At 37.3% G+C, this 18,476-nt stretch overlaps 1 long non-coding RNA gene across 1 annotated transcript; it reads left to right on the top strand.

Moving 5' to 3' along the window:
• The first annotated feature begins 6,952 nt into the window (after positions 1-6,952).
• On the top strand, positions 6,953-9,214 carry LOC122065807. Its single transcript, XR_006136109.1, has 2 exons — positions 6,953-8,569; positions 8,717-9,214. It is a non-coding gene; the product is annotated as an uncharacterized LOC122065807 (long non-coding RNA).
• Positions 9,215-18,476: the final 9,262 nt, after the last annotated feature.

Raw genomic sequence — 18,476 nt, 5'->3', positions numbered from 1 at the left:
TCGGATCCATTAGTTGGCAGTAACTCAATGGCTGGTTCTTCTTCATACTATGGTAGTGATATGTACCCTCGGATAGGTTACCTTTAGTATGTACATGACTCAAGTCTTTTTAGCAGTTGTGGAGGACTACATTCGATTATTCTCTCAGACTATGACGTGGCATGCATTTGTGGAGCAGTTAGAGGAAAATGCATGTCATTTCTTTCGTACTGAGCATGGAATCCAGCCAGGCTGTCATTGTTCTTTCCAGTAGATAGTAGATATTACATGGTCATTATAATTATTATTGTATATAGGGGTGTCAAAAAAGCCCGGTCAACCTGAATCAGCCCTAGCTCGCCCTGAGCCCGAACAGGGCTTGGGCTGAAATAGGGTGCGTTAGGGTTGAGATTTTCAGGCCCGAGGTAGGCTTGGGTTGAGACCTCAACCCAACCCATCCCGACCCAACCCAACCCAATCCAACCCAACTATGTTTATTAAGTATATAATCATATAAATATGCTAATAATTATTAATGGGTACATATAGAAAAAGGTCTTTCGTTTTCCACAATCTACACATATACGAAAACTTTGGTCTTTGGCCTTTACAATGCATCAAGATCAAGCAACCAAGTAACCGATAGTATTGGGTTGGATTGGATTGGGTTAAACCCGGCTTAATCAGGGTTCATCAGGGCTGGGTTGGGTTAGGCTAAACTCGATAGGGTTGGGACTGGGCTGAGATATCACAATTTTAAACCTTGATTACACAACCAACCCGCCTATTGAATCACATAAGAAAAAAAAGCAGAAAGCATGCTTCATTCATTAAAATTGTGGGGCTCTTTGAGCTTTATAATTGCTTGTTTAACATCTAGTTATAGTTCAAGGTCTCAACGAGATCTCTTATTTTCTCTCTTTTTTGATTTTCCGAGTCAAGATGACAGGTGACTTGTAAAAATAACAATAACTCAGCCGAGCAAGCTCTGAGATCTCAGTTCATGTTTTGATTTCGTTTTTACTTGAGGCCTATTTTATAAGGGTTTTATACCCTATTTTGACTTGTGATCTTGCCATTTCGCTAAGATCTCACCTGTCTTGCTTTCGAAGTGAAGAAAACCCTCTTAACCAAGGTTTTTGTTGCTTCTCTTTGCTATATCTCACCTAAAGTGCCTCAACATCAATATTAATCCTTAGAGATTGAATATTGACACTTCAACATCAACTCTTGGAGCTTCATTTCTGTTGGTGTACGTTGTCTTGTATTCCTTCACAGTTTGATCAAGGGAGTACTGATGTAGGTGCCTCGACAGGCAGAATGGTGGTCCCGCTAACCGGTTAGCGGGCCGTGGGGATTGCAAGGGGGCAGGAGACCCCCCTACACAACGAGGGTGTAGGGGGGCGCAGCCCCCCGCTCGAATTTTTTATTTGAGGGTAGTTTGTACTTTTCTAGATTAGGGGTTTTCGCTATATATTCATAGCGAGGGTTTCTTTCTCTGTAATGCAAGCAATACTGAGAGGTGTGAGGGACGAGCATTGTAACCCTATTCTCCATTGATAGTGAAGCATGATCTCATCTCACCGAGGACGTAGGCAATCTTGCTGAACCTCGTAAATCTGTGTGCATTTTTTGTTCTTGTTTTTCCATTATATTCTGCATCATTTTAGGGTTGCGTTTTTATAAATTGATATCAGAGCTCTAAGTTTCCGTTTTCTTAGGTTTTGATGGGGTTAATTAGTTTCTAATTTCAGTACTTCTTATTTCCTAGTTTCTATTTCCAGTTTTAGTAACTAAAGGACTTTCTATTTTGTAAGTTTCTATTTTCAGTTTTAGTTACTAGGTGAGTTTTCAATTTTTAATTTCCTATTTCAGTTTTTAGAAACTAAAGTTAGTTTTTATTTTATGTAACCCCCCATTATTATTATAAATAAAGGAAGGCCTCTCATTAGGAGTCCGACGATTTAATGAAAAAAAAAAGATGATTTTGATAAACAAATTAATGGCTGCTGCTATTGTCTTCTCCATAAAGAGTTGTCTTGTGTTTGATCAAGACTAATGGAATTGGTGTTTGATCCAATTGACTCTCTGCGGTGAGAAGCCCGTGGGGTCATCTTCTACTTTATTATATTTTCGTTAACTATTTTCCAACACTCCAAGGTACTGTTGGTGTACGATGTCTTGTATTCTATCACATTTTAATCCAGAGAGCACTGGTGCAGCGTCTCGATAGGCAGGACGGCGGTCCCGCTATAAATTATGTACTCTCTAGATTAGGGTTTTTTTGCTATAAATTTGTAGCGAGGGTTTCTTTCTTGGTAATGCAAGCAATACTGAGAGGTGTGAGGGATGAGTGTTGTAACCCTATTCTCCATAGATAGTGAAGTAGGATCTCATCTCACCGAGGACGTAGACAATCTTTCCGAACCTCATAAATCTTTGTGCATTATTTGTTCTTGTTTTTCCATTATCTTCTGCATCGTTTTAGGGTTGCGTTTCTACAAATTGGTATCAGAGCTCTAGGTTTTCGTTTTCTAGGGTTTACTATCACGATGGCAAGGAAGGGATCGAATGTCAAGTATGATATCGAGCGGTTCAATGTGAAGAACAATTTTAGCCTCTGGAATCAAAGGATGAAGGATCTTCTGATACAACAGGGTTTGATGAAAACGTTGTTAGGCAAGTCAAAGAAACCTGCAAAAATTACAAATGAAGATTGGGAAGAGATGGAGGAAAAGGCGGTAAGTGCTATTCGATTGAATCTTTCTGATGATGCCTTACAATATGTTGTGGGTATCGAATCTGCACCACAGTTATGGGAAAAACTTGAAAGCATCTGCATAACGAAATCCTTAACGAACAAGTTGTATTCTCTACAGATGGAGGAAGGTACGGATCTATTAGAGCATCTTAAAATGTTCAATCAGATCGTAAGTAAACTTACAAATCTGGAGGTTAAGAGCGAGAATGAAGATAAAGAGTTACTATTGCTATCGTCACTCCCAGAATCGTATGATCACCTGGTAATGATTCTCTTGTATGGGAAGGAGACCCTTGAGATGGATGAAGTCGCGGCTGCCCTCATGCCCAATGATACAAGGAAGAAGGCTAGTAGTACGAAATCTCAAGGAGAAGGTCTTTTCGAAGGTGACAAGGAGCAAGAAAGAGGGAGGTCAAATCAGAAGGGATTTGGGAAGAGTCGATCGAAATCAAAAGGGGCAAAGACAAATGTCTTTTGTTACTATTGCAAGAAGAAAGGTCATCTGAAGAGAGAGTGCTTGAAGAGGAAGGCGGACTTGAAGAAGAAAGGTATAGATAAGGCATTTGAGGAAGCTAGCGTGGCTAATAATTCAGATGGAGATGATGGAGATGTACTCTCTATATCATCAGGTAAGAATCAATCTTCTGATTCTTGGATTTTAGATTCTGGATGTTCATATCACATGTGTCCACATAAGGATTGGTTTGATATATATCAACCATATAATGGTGGGTCTGTCCTAATGGGGAATGATGCTGTGTGCAAGACCATTGGGATAGGCACTATCAAAATTAAGATGTTTGATGAGATAGTAATAACTTTAGCAGATGTGAGACATGTACCAGAATTAAAGAAAAACTTAGTATCATTGGGGGCACTTGACTCAAATGGCTGCAAGTACATAGCAAAAGGTGTTCTCAAAGTTATTAAGGGAGTTATGGTTGTCATGAAGGGACAGCTAGCAGGAAACCTATACAGACTCATAGGGAGCACTGTTACAGGTGGAACATTTGTGACCACAGATGCAGGATCTAATACAGATGATGCTTATCTGTGGCATATACGGCTAGGGCATATAGGAGAAAGGGGATTGATGGAGCTTCATAAAAGGAAACTGTTGAAGGGAGTGAAAACTTGTAAACTGAACTTCTGCAAGTATTGTGTTCGGGAAACAGTGCAAGGTTAGTTTCAAAACTATAAAACATAAGAGTAAAGGGGTGCTTTATTATGTACACAGCGATGTATGGGGTCCTTCAACAACAAAATCTAAAGGTGGGGTAGAATACTTCGTGACTTTTATTGATGATTACTCAAGGAAAGTTTGGATCTACTTCATGAAGCATAAAAGTGAGGCGTTCACTAAATTTAAGGTATGGAAGGTTGAGGTAGAAAGGAAGATAGGTAAGAAAATTAAGTACTTGAGAACAGATAATGGAGGGGAGTACACATACAAGCCGTTTCTAGAATTATGCAAAGCTGAAGGGATTACATGTCACTTCACGGTTCCAAAGACACTATAGCAAAATGGTATAGCCAAAAGGATGAACAGGACACTTCTAGAAAGAGCTCAGAGTATGAGGCTGAATGCATAGTTAAGCAAGAGATTTTGGGCAGAAGCAGTGAATATGGCATGTTTCCTCATCAACAGGTCTGCATCAAAGGCAGTTGATTGTAAAATTCTTGAAGAGGTATGGACAGGAAAACCAGTAGATTATTCTATCCTAAAAATATTTGGTTGTCCAGCCTATGCGTATGTTGAGAGTGAGCAGCGTACCAAGTTAGACTCAAAGTCTAAGCAGTGTATCTTTCTTGGTTTTAAGAAAGGCGTAAAGGGATTCAAGTTATGGGATCCAAGTTCACAGAAAGTTGTGGTTAGCAGAGACGTGTTTGATGATTCTCACATAGTGAAGTCAAATTGCAGTTCACAAGCAGTTGATGAAAATAAAGAAGGTTCTATTGTGCAGGTGGAGTTAAGTGAGTCAGAAACAACAAGAGATAATGAGTCATCCAGTGATCTACCAGGACAACAGGAAGCAGTAGAAGTTCCCTATACTGTAGCAAAGGGTAAAGGGAAGCGTACTCACAAAGCACATGTGAGATACGGGTTTAAGGACATGGTTGCCTATGCCCTCACTATAGGTACAGGTGATCCATCTTTCTACTATGATGCTTTGAGTGATGCACAGGATGATAAATGGATGACAGCTATGATGGAGGAAATGGAGTCTCTGCAGAAGAACAAGACTTGAGAGATTGTTGAAAAACCCAAGGGAAGAAAAATCATTGGGTGTAAATGGGTATTTCGTAAGGAGGCAGCATCTGAGAAGGAGCGTGAAAGGTATAAGGCCAGTCTTGTAGCCAAGGGCTATGCACAGAAAGAGGGGATAGACTATAATGAAATATTCTCTCCAGTGGTGAAACACACTTTAATCAAGGTACTACTTGCTTTGGTGGCCATGTATGATTTGGAGCTTGAACAGCTTGATGTGACGACTGCATTTCTTCATGGTGACTTGGAGGAACAAATTTACATAGAGCAGCCTAAAGGTTTCGAGGTGCAGGGAAATGAAGATATGTTTGTTTGCTTAAGAGGTCGCTTTATGGTCTTAAGCAATCTCCTAGGCAGTGGTATAAGCTCTTTGATTCCCACATGATGAAGATTGGCTACACAAAAATTGAGTATGATAGAAGTGTTTATTATATAGTTTCAAGTGATAATTCCATTATTTTGTTGATGCTTTATGTTGATGACATGCTCATTATTGCAAAGAACAAACATGATATAGTCTCTTTGAAGTCTTTGTTGAGTGTTGAATTTTAGATGAAGGATCTTGGTGCTGCTAAGAAGATCCTTGGCATGGAAATCCTTAAAGATAGAAATGCAGGTAAACTTTGGGTAACTCAGAAGAGATATATTGGAAAGGTGCTGGAGCGTTTCAACATTGAAAAGGCTAAGCCGGTTAGCACTCGTTAGCTAGCCACTTCAAGTTATCTGAAAGGGAATGCTCTACAACACATGAGGAGGTGGAGCAAATGTTCAGGTCCCCTATGCTAGCACAGTTGGGAGTCTCATGTATGCTATGGTTTGTAGCAGGCCGGATTTGTCTCATGCAGTCAGTGTTGTTAGCAGATACATGAGTAATCTAGGGAAGGAGCATCGGAATGCAATTAAGTGGCTCTTCAGATATTTGAGCAAGACTAAAGATATAGGTGTTATGTTTAGTGGCAAGGGAAGTTCCACAGAATTGGCGGGTTATGTTAATTCTGACTATGCTGGAGATTTAGACAGGAGGAGGTCTACTACAGGGTATGTATTTACATTGGCTGGTGGACCTATATCATGGAGGGCGATGCTTCAGTCTACAGTTGCGTTGTCCACTACAGAGATAGAGTATATTGCAGCAGTTGAGGCTACCAAGGAAGGAGTCTGGTTGGCTGGATTGGTTCGTGAGTTGAGGTTGGAGCAAGGAGGTACAGTGTTACATTGTGACAGTCAGAGTGCCATACATGTTGCAAAGAATTAGGTGTTTCATGCAAGGACAAAACATATTGATGCGAGATTTCATAAGATCAGGGAGCTCGTGTCAGAAGGCAGTATTCACTTGAGAAAAATTCATATAGATCTTAATCCTGCAGATATGTTTACTAAACCAGTTACTACAAAGAAGTTCGAGTTCTGTTTGGACTTGATTAATATTACTCATTGTTGAAGATGAGGGATGCACCAAACCGGTGCGGGTTTGTACCTCTGAGGAGGTACGGGGATGAAGACGTTTGCAGGTTATCTTTCTGGAGGCTCAACAGAATTCAAGCTAAGGTGGAGATTGTTGGTGTCCGATGTCGTGTATTCCGTCACAGTTTAATCTAGGGAGTACTGGTGCAAGCACCTTGACAGGCAGGACGGCGGTCACGCTAGCCAGTTAGCTGGCCATGGGGGTTGCAAGGGGGGAAGGAGGCCCCCCTGCGCAGTGGGTGTAGGGGGGCATAGCCCCTCGCTCGAATTTTTTATTTGAGGGCAGTTTTGTACTTTCTAGATTTGGATTTTTCATTATATATTTATATCGAGGGTTTCTTTCTCTGTAATGCAACCAATACTGAGAGGTGTGAGGGACGAGCGCTGTAACCCTATTCTCCATCGATAAGCATGATCTCATCTCACTAAGGACGTAGGCAATCTTGCCGAACCTCGTAAATCTGTATGCATTGTTTGTTCTTGTTTTTCCATTATCTTATGCATCGCTTTAGGGTTGCATTTCTACAATTTCTTCTCAAGAACACTTGTAAATAAAATTGAAAACAGAAAAAATTTCTCAAGAACTACCAACCTAGATATTGTGTCGAATAGCCTAGGGTAGAGCTCACCAACACCATTGACAAACAACCTGAAGTCCGAAGTCAAAGTATCATTATGAGTCTGATTTTATTTTAAATATCTAATATTTCCACTGTGCTTAGAAGGCCTAAAATAGGCTAGATGACAAGTTTCAGGGGCTAACTTGGCTTTATGGCTACCGAAACCCATCCCGAGTTGTCCTGGCAAAAAATACCAGAGATCTCAGTTTTTGGCCCGGGCGAAACCGAGACCTCAAACCTTGCTTCTAGTGACCTGAATCATATAGGTCTTAGGAATACCTCTCATCCAATAGGAAACAAGTATTGAACAACCAGGGAAATAATAAACTGAACAGAATAGAACTCCTACACAATTCACTTAAGAGAGACCAATTTGTACTGAAACTCTTAACAAAAGAAGGACAACATGGAATCCCTCTAATCTGGAGCTCTTAAGCTCTATTACAAGTTTACAAGTAATAAAATAAAGAAGAAATTAAGCAATAAAACTTCCTGTCCCACGATGGGAGGACCCATTCCTAGTTCAATTTTGAACCAGAACTGTATGGCTGCGGTGGCTGCTGAGTTAACTCAGAATGCTAGGTTGAGTTACTGAGTTAACTCCTGGGTCTTCTTCCTCCTTTGGTACGTAATCTGGATCATTAGAGGCTCTTGTTATTTCTAAGAAAACTAAAATGTATCTGATGGTTATATTTATTGAACAGTACTGTGATAAAAAGGTGAGTCAAAAGATGGCGAGGGAAATGCACGTCTCTTATCCAGAGATTCCTCACATTTAAGATATTCTGATCAGCCACATCAGCCTCTAATGTGACTGTAAACATGTGCTCTTCAAGGTTCAAAGCACCTGGAATCATTACAGAAAACTTTAGGTCTTAAATAAGGTCATTACTAGAACGAAATGTCCACTATACAAAATGAATATTTTAAGCCATGCGCACAAAAAAAAAATGAGTATCATCTATTAAAAAGGAAAACATGTGTTGAAATTTTTAAAGATAAGCCTACTATGTTTTTTAATGTGACCTGACCAGTTGGCCTGGATCTAGTTAATTCTAAGGATATAGGACAAGAACAACAGTGGGATCCTGAACTTGGTAGTCATTGATCCATAAAAGATATGGTGATTATGCTCAAATGAAAAGAATTCTAATTCTATCAAGTTGATTGATTCAATTGAGTCTAAGTTAAACCTTGATAATGGGTCAACCATCTTACTGAAACATGGGAATGAAATTTGCATAGGTGAATGCTTCTGGGTTCGGCAAATATAGAACTCACCTGGTTGGTTTACAACACTGCAGGGTTGGGATTTACCTATATGAATTTGTGTTACCTGTCCATCACAATGTCCAATTAGTTGGTATCCCATTCTTGAGTCGTTTGATCCTGTAAGTAGTTCATTTTCTCATGCAGATTCTGAAGGCGAAGATGAGCATGAAGAGTGATCCCATTCAAGATTGACAGAATTTACATGTATGCCCCTGGTGCTCAAATTGCTTTTACATCTGCATTGATATTTTTACTTGATTTCTGGTTGAGCAGCATCTCTCTATTCTTTTGGGTGAGGTCTAGGTACTGTTTATTAAGGCAAAGAATATTTCATTATCATTCTTTTTGCAGATAATTATCAGCAAGGTTTTCATACCCTGACCCCATTGTTGCATTCCAACGGTGAATTGATCTATTGTTAATACTTTCAATGAAAGAAGCCCTTCACATTTCAAGGTAGTGGATATATTAGTTAAAAAGCAAGCAGTGGAGCAAATTAGAGTAGATGCCAACTGTTGGGAGATTATATTCATGGTTAGAATCATGGACTGCAGCACCAGTTTTCATTGCTGAGAAATAAGTAACTAATTGTAAATAAGTTCCAAGGCTTGATGCTGTAATAAATATATATATATATATATATTAAATTATTCTCAAGCCTATCCTAACTGTGTTTGTGTATCATTAGTTCCTGTTGGATCCTTTCATTTGTGACTGAACTTCTTGGGAAATTTTTTGATGTAGTGAGATGAGTCGTGTGGACAGATGTTAGCCTGGGAGCTTGTGTAACAGTGTGAGTGCTCTGTTATGTTCAATTCAAGGAAAACAAATCATTACCCACCTGTCCAATATTATAATCCTTGTATTTATTTGGTGTGCCATTTCCTGCCCAGGATTCATCATTTTCCTTGTTTTTGTTTGTCTACATCCTTAGAAATTTGACTATTAATTGCATAATAAAATTGCCATCCCCTCAAAAAAGAAACGATTTGTTTTTTTTTTAGGTAGGGAGGGAAGTAGGTAACAACCAGGAGATTCGAACTTGAGACCTCTTGATGAGCATGGAATTTTTGCACATCACAGCTCATCCACTAGGCAGTTATTTAAAAAAAAAAAAAAAAAAAAAAAAAAAAAACAAAACGATTGTTATTTACACAAAAGGAAGCTTTTGCTTTATTAATATATATCTTGGGCCATGTACATCAAAATAAAGCTTAAATATGGGTTGAAATCTTATTAAAAAACACAAAAAATAAATAAAATAAAATAAAACTTGAAAGTTAATTCTATTTTACAAACACCAGGAACCTGTCCAACTCTGATGATGTGTATCTGGAGCCATTTTACCTCAATTAAATTTGTACATGTAGAAATAGATTGAAAAGGAAACAAGATGATTGGAGGAAAAAAATTTGAAGCTAAGTTTTTATAGAATTGATGGATATAGAAATCTTTTCTATGTGAGATAGATGGATAGAAAAAAGATCGATTGAATAGATGAAATAATTGGATCTATAAAAAAAAGAGGCGGATTATCCTTAGTCTGGTGGTTTTTCGCTGGGACTCCACCAACAAAGCAACAAACAGGGTGGAGCTCGCTTATTGTACCTTTATTGATATTGAATTTTTAAATGCATGTTGTTTATAACTTTATGAACAAAATTTGGAATTGACGCAAAAGATTATGACAATACCTCTCAAGCTCTCACAATCTCATGTCTGATTATGGAGTTGTGTGCTTGTGCCCAGATCATTTTAAGTAAACTGCATCAAACAGCCATAAAGCTTAGAAGGAAGACCTTCAGTTATTAATGGTTATAATGTTGGTTCACACTATTACGAAATATTTCTATGTAAATTTCTCATATTTTCCATTTCCTTACCTTTTTTTTTTTGGGTGGTGGGGTTGGTGGTTTTGACATGATGACATTTTATTTCTCAGTTTTTTTTTTTTTTCTTTAAAAATAAACCTATTTACAAAGCTTTCCACTTCGCACTTGTTTCCCTGCGTATTTGCAAGAAGCAAAAAATAAGAAATGGACACATATGTAGGTTTCAGTCCCATGGATGGTTTCATTACATGATCCATTTCCATTCGCAGTGAACATGCATGGCAAAGGCCTCCTTTTTTGTTACTTGATGACAGCCTAACAATAAGATTTCTTTTACTTCCTTTGTTGGGGACAAATGCGCATAAGAAGAAATCAAGTAAACAATCACACATAGCAAAATGATTTTACATGGTTCAACATGAATGCCTACATCCATTCAAGAGAACCTCAGGTTTTTCATTAAGCCAGAAAAACACTCCACCAATTTTCACTTCACAAAGCGGCTGCCTTTTTCTTGTCTTTTAGTTTTTCCCAAGAGATAATATATAGAGAACCCAAAAACCCTAATTCTCACACAAGGACAATTCTACTCCCATATAGTGGACCTAAACTCGACCCAGTCATAAATACCGGCCCAATAATAATTATGTGGACCTGCATAATATTAGATACACCAAACCTCAACATTCTCCACCTTGGTTTGGATTCCAGAAGCCACCTTGAAGAAAACTGGTGTTGATGTCGATTCTGTAAACTCCGTCATTCTCTTTGCTTATCCACCATACCCAAATTGATATGGTCCACACTTCTGCTTAAGGTGTTTTGCTTGTCCCCCCATGCCCAAAACTAGCATGGCCCCTACCTCCACCCCCACCCGGGGTGTCCCGTACAGCTCACCACCGCATGATGTGACATGATTCCACCTCTCCTACTCTTGCATTCTACTCTGAGAGATCATTGCGACTTACTAAATCTAAAGCGAAAGACACCCGTTTCTTTCAAGACTAGCACTTGTTCATTGCCTAAACCATCTGCAATCTTTTTCTCCACCTATACATGTTGCATGAGTTTCAACAGTAGTTCCACTTGTTTCAACACTCCTTGCAAGTTTCTACTCTGGACCATTCATCCCTACGTCATAATCATGGTCCCTCTTGATACTCTGAGAACTCTACCTTCAAATGAGCATCTAAAACTTCTCAAATCCAAATGTTCCTAGTGAAATCGATTTCTTCTTTAGATCCGGAACATGTCTAACCCCAGTTAAAGTTAACATAATCCCATTAAACATGAAAATCTATATGGTCCCAACTGCGGCAACCTTGTTTTCCACATTATTTGTCATTTTGAAGGTAACATTATCACATTTGATATGTATTAAATTGATCCCTTACTGAATACATCTAAAATCCACTTTAAAAGTTTTTGTACCTGATGAATTAGTGAAATAAACATCGCCATCATCATTCCATAGCCCCTCCATGATAGCAACCATAATTTAAAAGTTTTTGTACCTGATTTATCTTTATTTTCCTTCCCTTTTTTTATTTTTCTTATGCTATAAACAATTCTTATTTTATGACCTTCTTCCTCATAACAATATTTTATTTTGTGACCTTTTGACTTGGAGTGACCCTTGTACTTGTCGAACTTCTAAGTTTCTTGTTTGATATGCCTTTGCCCTGACTACCACCTACAACCAATGCACCACTCTCCTCTAATGCCCAATATTGCTATTTTTTCACCGTCTCATTAATCAGAAAAACAATAATAACTACGTCAAGACTAAAAGTATCCTTACCAAACAGTAATATAATCACAATCTAATCAAACGAAGAAAATAATGAAGCCAACAAGAGAAGTGCATTGATCTCCTCTTCAATTTTAACATCTAGAGCCAACAATTCTACTAGTATCCTATTAAACTCATCCAAGTGCACCTCAAGCTTTGCTCTCTCTAACAATCGAAGGCCAGATAATTATTTCTTTAGAACAACCAATTTGTCAATGACCAATAGTTATACATACTCGTTCTCTAGCTTTGTCCAAACTTCCTCTTGATCCTCAATCCGATGACCACACAAAGAGAGTTATCTACAAGATACAACTGGATTATGTTGTTTATCAAGTCCCTCAATTCTCGTGACTATTCTTCCTTCATCTTCTCTTGTTTTTTCGATTTCTTCTTGAGAGCTTTGAGTGCCCCCATCCTGCATAAGAATATTCTTCACCTGTTGTTGCCACAAAGTGAAGTCATTATGACCATTAAAACGTTTAATAGAGAACCTTGAACATTTCACCACCATTCGATTTAACCGATATGTGCCTTCTGTGGTTGCTATTACCTCATCAAACTTGATCACCATTGATCTATACTTACAAGATCTACACCAATAGAGTGGAATGTACTTGATCCTTCCCTTCCAATAAGTTTGGAATATTAAAAATCCTTAGGAACAACTAACCTCTATACTGCACCCTCTGCACAAAATTATAATTTTAGTATATAGCCCAAAGCTCTATGGTCTGGGTTTTTATTTTAATCTTTATACATTAATCCTTCTCCCACATACAAACCTTTTTCCATTAAAATTTTCAACTGTACTCTGCACACATCTCTACAAAAGAAGTGTGTATTTTCCTATTTTTTTAATCCTTCATTCCTCCTTAAGTTTTGATGAGAAGAAAAGAGACTTATTATTATTATTATTATTATTATTATTATTTACATAAACAAAAAGTTTCAGAGTTCTATATACCTGCAATAAAAGGGCAAACACCTCCCAAGGCCAAGTCATTGAACGATCATCTTTGAAACTAGCTACAAAAATGTCCAATCTGTGTTCGTACGTCTAGCACTTCACATCTTTGTCCCAAAGATCCCTGAAAGTTTTGTACGAGTCCCCTTGCTTGTGCTTCTTGTAAACATCCTACAAGTCCATGGTTCATATGCCCCCAAATAGAGGACTATTTAAATAAATAAAAGCTACCCAATTTCCCTTTCCATTGAAGTTTCAAAACATCCATTAAAAAAAAAAAATTGGATGATCCTAGGTTGGGGCAACATAGATTAATTCAGAGGTAAACTTGTGAACACAGGTAGAGAGAGAGAGCAATGAGGACAGGTAGTAAGAGTCAATCCTATCTTCATGTTTGGAATGAAAGATTCTTAAATCATGCAACAATTAAAATATATGACTATGTTTGATTGTAAGAAGAATTAAAGGGAAGAAAAGTGAAAATTTTGTACTTAAAAAAAGAAATAGATGTAAACATTATCCATCTGACTTTAACATTAATTTCAAATCATTCCATATTTGATTATAAAATTTCACTTTACTTTGCATCTAAAACCCTCTGCTATAATTTGTAAAATAAAAATTACATGTAAAATATCTCATTACTAAATATGATTAAAAGAATTAAGTAGTTTATACAATCATATGAGATAATATTTATAAACATTTCTTTTTAAACGTATGAAAATTTCACTTCCCTTCCCTTTAAATTCCCATTGCAACGAAACGGAGCATATGGAAAAGAACATGTTGACGATAGAGAGGACATGAATTAACAAAACTGGTTCCTCATAGATCAAAGAAAGTAGAAGGTAATTGCCACAACACAAAAAATCATGTGCTTCTCAAAATTAATAAAGGATTTGTCCATAAAAAAGCTGAAAAAAAAAAAAAAAAAAAGAGGGAACATGCAAACGCTTTGTATGAATACCAAGGGCCCTTCAAACCAAACCAACTTAGAAAAGTTACATGACAAAATAATGTCAATCGAATTCACGACCTTCATGACAAATAGTACACAAATCATCAATAAGTCAAAAACCATAAAACTTAGATCCTATAAGTTGACCACCTACCAAAATATTCCAAAATGCATCTTAATTTTTGGGTGAATATGAAACTTCTAAAGAAATTCCAAACCTTATGAGAAGGAGAAAGTCTATCAAAAATGTGCATACTTCTAGTCAAATGAGCTATAACTAGCTTAGTTCTAATAACACCTTGCTTTGAGTAAGGGGAATATAGACTTTCCGAAGTATTACTAGAATCAATAGGGATAGCTAGTATAAAACTAGCAACATATGAGGGGAAAAGGGAATATATCAACGTCCCATTCCACGACTCATTTAAAAGAAGGTCTAGAATCAAGCAAAGAAAGATTCTTAAAAAACAAACTCTTGAGCACTAGACACTAAATTGTAAAAGGTAAATTAATTAAAGCGAAAAGGTTGGGTTTGTTGTCGATGTACCGTAAGCTAGTACTCATTGTGCCTACAAAATGTCAAAAAAGTTTCACAAGAAGACCTTTATTATGTACAAAATTAGATTGAAACCATACCCTCCACATTTTAGGTCTACCAAGAGTAATCCAGGCTAATGGTGTAAATTTATTATCCCAATTCTTTTCCCATACCAAAATAATTATAAAGAATGTAATTGCCTGCAAATTTTTACATGCAAAAGAAATAAATACATCAAATATGTGGGAACAAATTGAGGAATTGATTTAATTAAGATAGATTTACTAGCTATTGATAAAAAGGAAGCCTTCCTCCAGCCAACCTTCCTTTCACCCGATCAGCCATATTAGAAAGGGCCTTGAAATGTGGAGCGACGAAAGGAAAAATGAGTTCCCAAATAGATTGCATTAGGTAGAATATCAAAGACTCATAAAACCCTATAAATTAATGAATTGAAATCCTATGAAACTCCTTTAGTAAAAAGTAACTTAGGGGTGAAAGTTTAGCCCTGACAACCCGAACCTGTCATGATCCTCCCTGAGCCCGAACTGGGTTTGGGCCAAGTTTTTTTTTATCCTGAGGGTGGGTTAGGGTTAAAAAACCCCAACCCTGAGTCAAGGTTGGGTCAGGCTCGGGTTGAGGCCTCATCCCTGCCCAACCTGATTCAACCCAACCCCAAATTTAACCCTGAATTTTATTATAATTTAGGGGTCCTATTGCTATTTTATTTTTGATAATTTTTTAATCATAAAATATGAGAGAATTACAAAAATAGGTCAATCAAGGTTAGTCCAAACATTGTAGAAGCCAAGGTCAACCCAACCACCCAGCCCGGCCCAACTTGACCCTGATAGGCCAATTAGGGTCAGGTTGGGTTAGTATGAACCCAGTAGGGATGGGCCTGAATATGAACATGGGCCTGAACATGAACCCGACAGTGTTGGGTTAGGCATGGATTGAATTTTTGAGGACCTAAGGTTGGGTTAGGATTTTAAGAAACCCGATACAACCCAGCCCTATTTCACCCCTACTAGTATTGCCTATATAAGTCCTGAAACATGCCAAGTAGAGTCTGAGTCAAATGTCATTGTTTTTTGTTTGATAGAACAAGAATGTGTAGCAAACAAAAGATGTCATCCAGAACCAAATCTATTTAAATTTATTCCTTCAGATGGGTTCGTTTCCCTATAAATACTAAGGAGTCAAGAGAGTCTGACTAAAATAAATAGGTATAAACTAAAAGGACAACATTCACGTATGGCCCTCGAGGGTTCAATGGAATCAAATGCATTCCCTTCTAGCTTTATATAATAAGTACAAGAGGATATCAAAAAACAGATCATGTCACACCACTTCTCAATAAAACCTAAGAATTCAAATGGCCCTATTAAATAACCACATTCAAGCCTATTATAAGCCTTTAATTGTCAAAATTTAGGGTAACTCATCCTCTCTTCCCTTTATAGCGTGTCAAAATATGAAAGATCCTACAAGCAAAAATAATGTTATCAGATATTTGTCTCCCTTTGGTAAAAGATACTTTATAAGAAGGGATAAATTCATCGAGGATTATGTAACCTATTAGTTTTGAAAATATCTTATACAAGATAATACATTGAAAAAAATACGACCAGTAATCAATCCATCATGTCCAAGAGCCTTAAAATTACCAATATTAAAAAGAACACAATCTCATCAAAAAGGGCGAAATAGGAGCATATCCGGTGCACGAGGTTCCTGATGTATGAGGTTCGGAGGAGCAAGACTACACAACCTTACCCCGAGAATGTTGAGACTGTTTTGATGGCTTGACCCCAGGTGGCAACATTTGAATCTTTACCGTTGACCAAGTGCGCCCCTTGACACATTTTCATCCTCAGTAGGCAATAAAGTAGATAAAATTATCGTTTGTCGAAAAAATAGGAAAGAATAAGCGTTTAATGAAACTTGGATCAAGAGGATTAGAGGTAATATACACAGAATATTAACATCAAGCAATGATAAAGCTTACTACTTTAGTCTCCATCAGAAAAAAAAAAAAAAAAAAAATACAAAAAACATATGCCAAGACATTTGAAAACAAAAAAGTTCTTTAGTTTCAAGAAGCCAAGAAAGAGTTTTACTTATCTCCTTAAGTTCCTTCACCGATTTCAAAAAATGATGTTGAACATTTGCACTCTACACCCAAAGAAAAAGAGAAAAAACCATCTCATGATCCACTATTTTAGTAATGTTTTCTCCTCTTCTATATCAAAATTGAAATCAGAATTGTACTGGCAATCATTTTTCCTATCAAATCTTACTCTGACAACACTGGTTGGGGACGAATTCACAACCACAAGTGGGTGTTGGATTCATGGGCTAAATTAATTATTTGGGTTGATTAAATGGGTGAGAGTCAAATTGCATGAACCGGTTCGGTCCACTCTCAAGCTTAGGGATATGCTGGCTCAACCCATTGTGGTTTAGGATTTTGAGTGCAGGACAATATTATAAATACTAGGTTTTGGGTCCCTACAGCCATTATTCACTCTTTCCCACTTTATCACTAAAGTGAGAGAACCAAGGAGGTTTAAGGGCCTGTAGAAGATCCATAGCCAAGCCCAGAGAGCGAAAGTGGGAGTGACCAACATCAATCATTTTCAGCATACTAGGTGAAAGGTACAAATCGATCCTCCATAATTTTATTAGATTCGTGTTCTTGTTTTTCCTGTGTGGTTTCCTCAATAGGGTTTCAAACTCAAACCCATATGGAGTTCTAACAAGTGGTATCAGAGCAGACCACATGGGACAAGAATCGATTGAATTTTTCTTGTACATGAGGATTTTGATTATTACTTAAAACCTGATTTGATTAAAAATCATGAAAATCATAAAAATCGTAATTTTACCATCACTTAAAGATCCTGCATGGGAAAACTTTCTTCACGAAAGTTGTAGATCACGAGAAGACGATCGCGGCGGTATGTCGCAAGTCACCAGAAACCTCCGGATGCGTCGGCATGCGCCATCGGAAACTAGCTGCCGGAGGAGAGAGAAAAAAAAAACCACGGCGAGTCATCGCCGGTTTAACTTCGAAACCCTACCGATTTGACCCGGGACACAGTGGGTCAACTCATGTGCACTATTTGACTCGGTCAAAGGTTGACCGGGTCGTTGACCAATTGACCCGAATTTGACCTGGAACTAATATGCCCGAACCGGTTGGTTTGGATTGATTTAAAAAAAAAAAAAAAAAAACTTAAAGGCTTGTTTGGTTTTTGTTCATTTTGGATTTTTATTTAAACTACTTTAAATTTCATTTAAATATTCGTTTTAAGGCCAAATTGAAATCTGGTTTTTGCGTTGGATTCCTTGTTTCGGGCCACATTTAATGATCTAATTTTTAATATGACATATTTATTTGAAATTTTATGTTGTATTTAGTTTCAATTTGTTCCTTTTGGGTTTTTATTTAAACTACTTTAAATTTCATTTAAAGGTTCGTTTTAAGGCCAAATTGAAATCTATTTTTTGTGTTGGATTCCTTGTTTCAGGCCACATTTAATGATATAATTTTTAATATGGCATGTTTATTTGAAATTTTATGTTGTATTTAGTTTCAATCATTGAAACAAAATGGCATAAATCAATGCTTTGAAAAATATATATGTTATTGGTTACCATGAAATTGAGAAATTTTTTTTTAAATTGAGATATGTTAATATGGAAAAGGGTGTAAGCTTCCGCTCATTCTTAGTTGCAAAGTAATTTTGCTTTAGGAAACTATGAAATGATAAGGTGGAATCCACCAAAGTGATACATCTTATTATTCCATGATTTTCCACAGGGTAGTAATGTAAGTGACATTTGCCCAAAGGTGATGTCACCAAAGTTAAGAAAATGACAGTAACCTAGAGGTTCTTAAGCCCAAAGGTGAAGAGATTTCAAAAGTTATTGTTCTTTTCACAGAAAATATGAATTTACAAGAGGACCAGTGCATTCTTAGTCCAAAGGATAGGAATGTAGTTGCGGTTGTGAC

This window comes from Macadamia integrifolia, unplaced genomic scaffold (genome assembly GCF_013358625.1).
Source record: "Macadamia integrifolia cultivar HAES 741 unplaced genomic scaffold, SCU_Mint_v3 scaffold2123, whole genome shotgun sequence".
Lineage (NCBI taxonomy): Eukaryota > Viridiplantae > Streptophyta > Magnoliopsida > Proteales > Proteaceae > Macadamia > Macadamia integrifolia.
The sequence above is the reverse complement of the archived record's forward strand: the minus strand, read 5'-3'. Positions and strand labels throughout refer to the sequence as shown.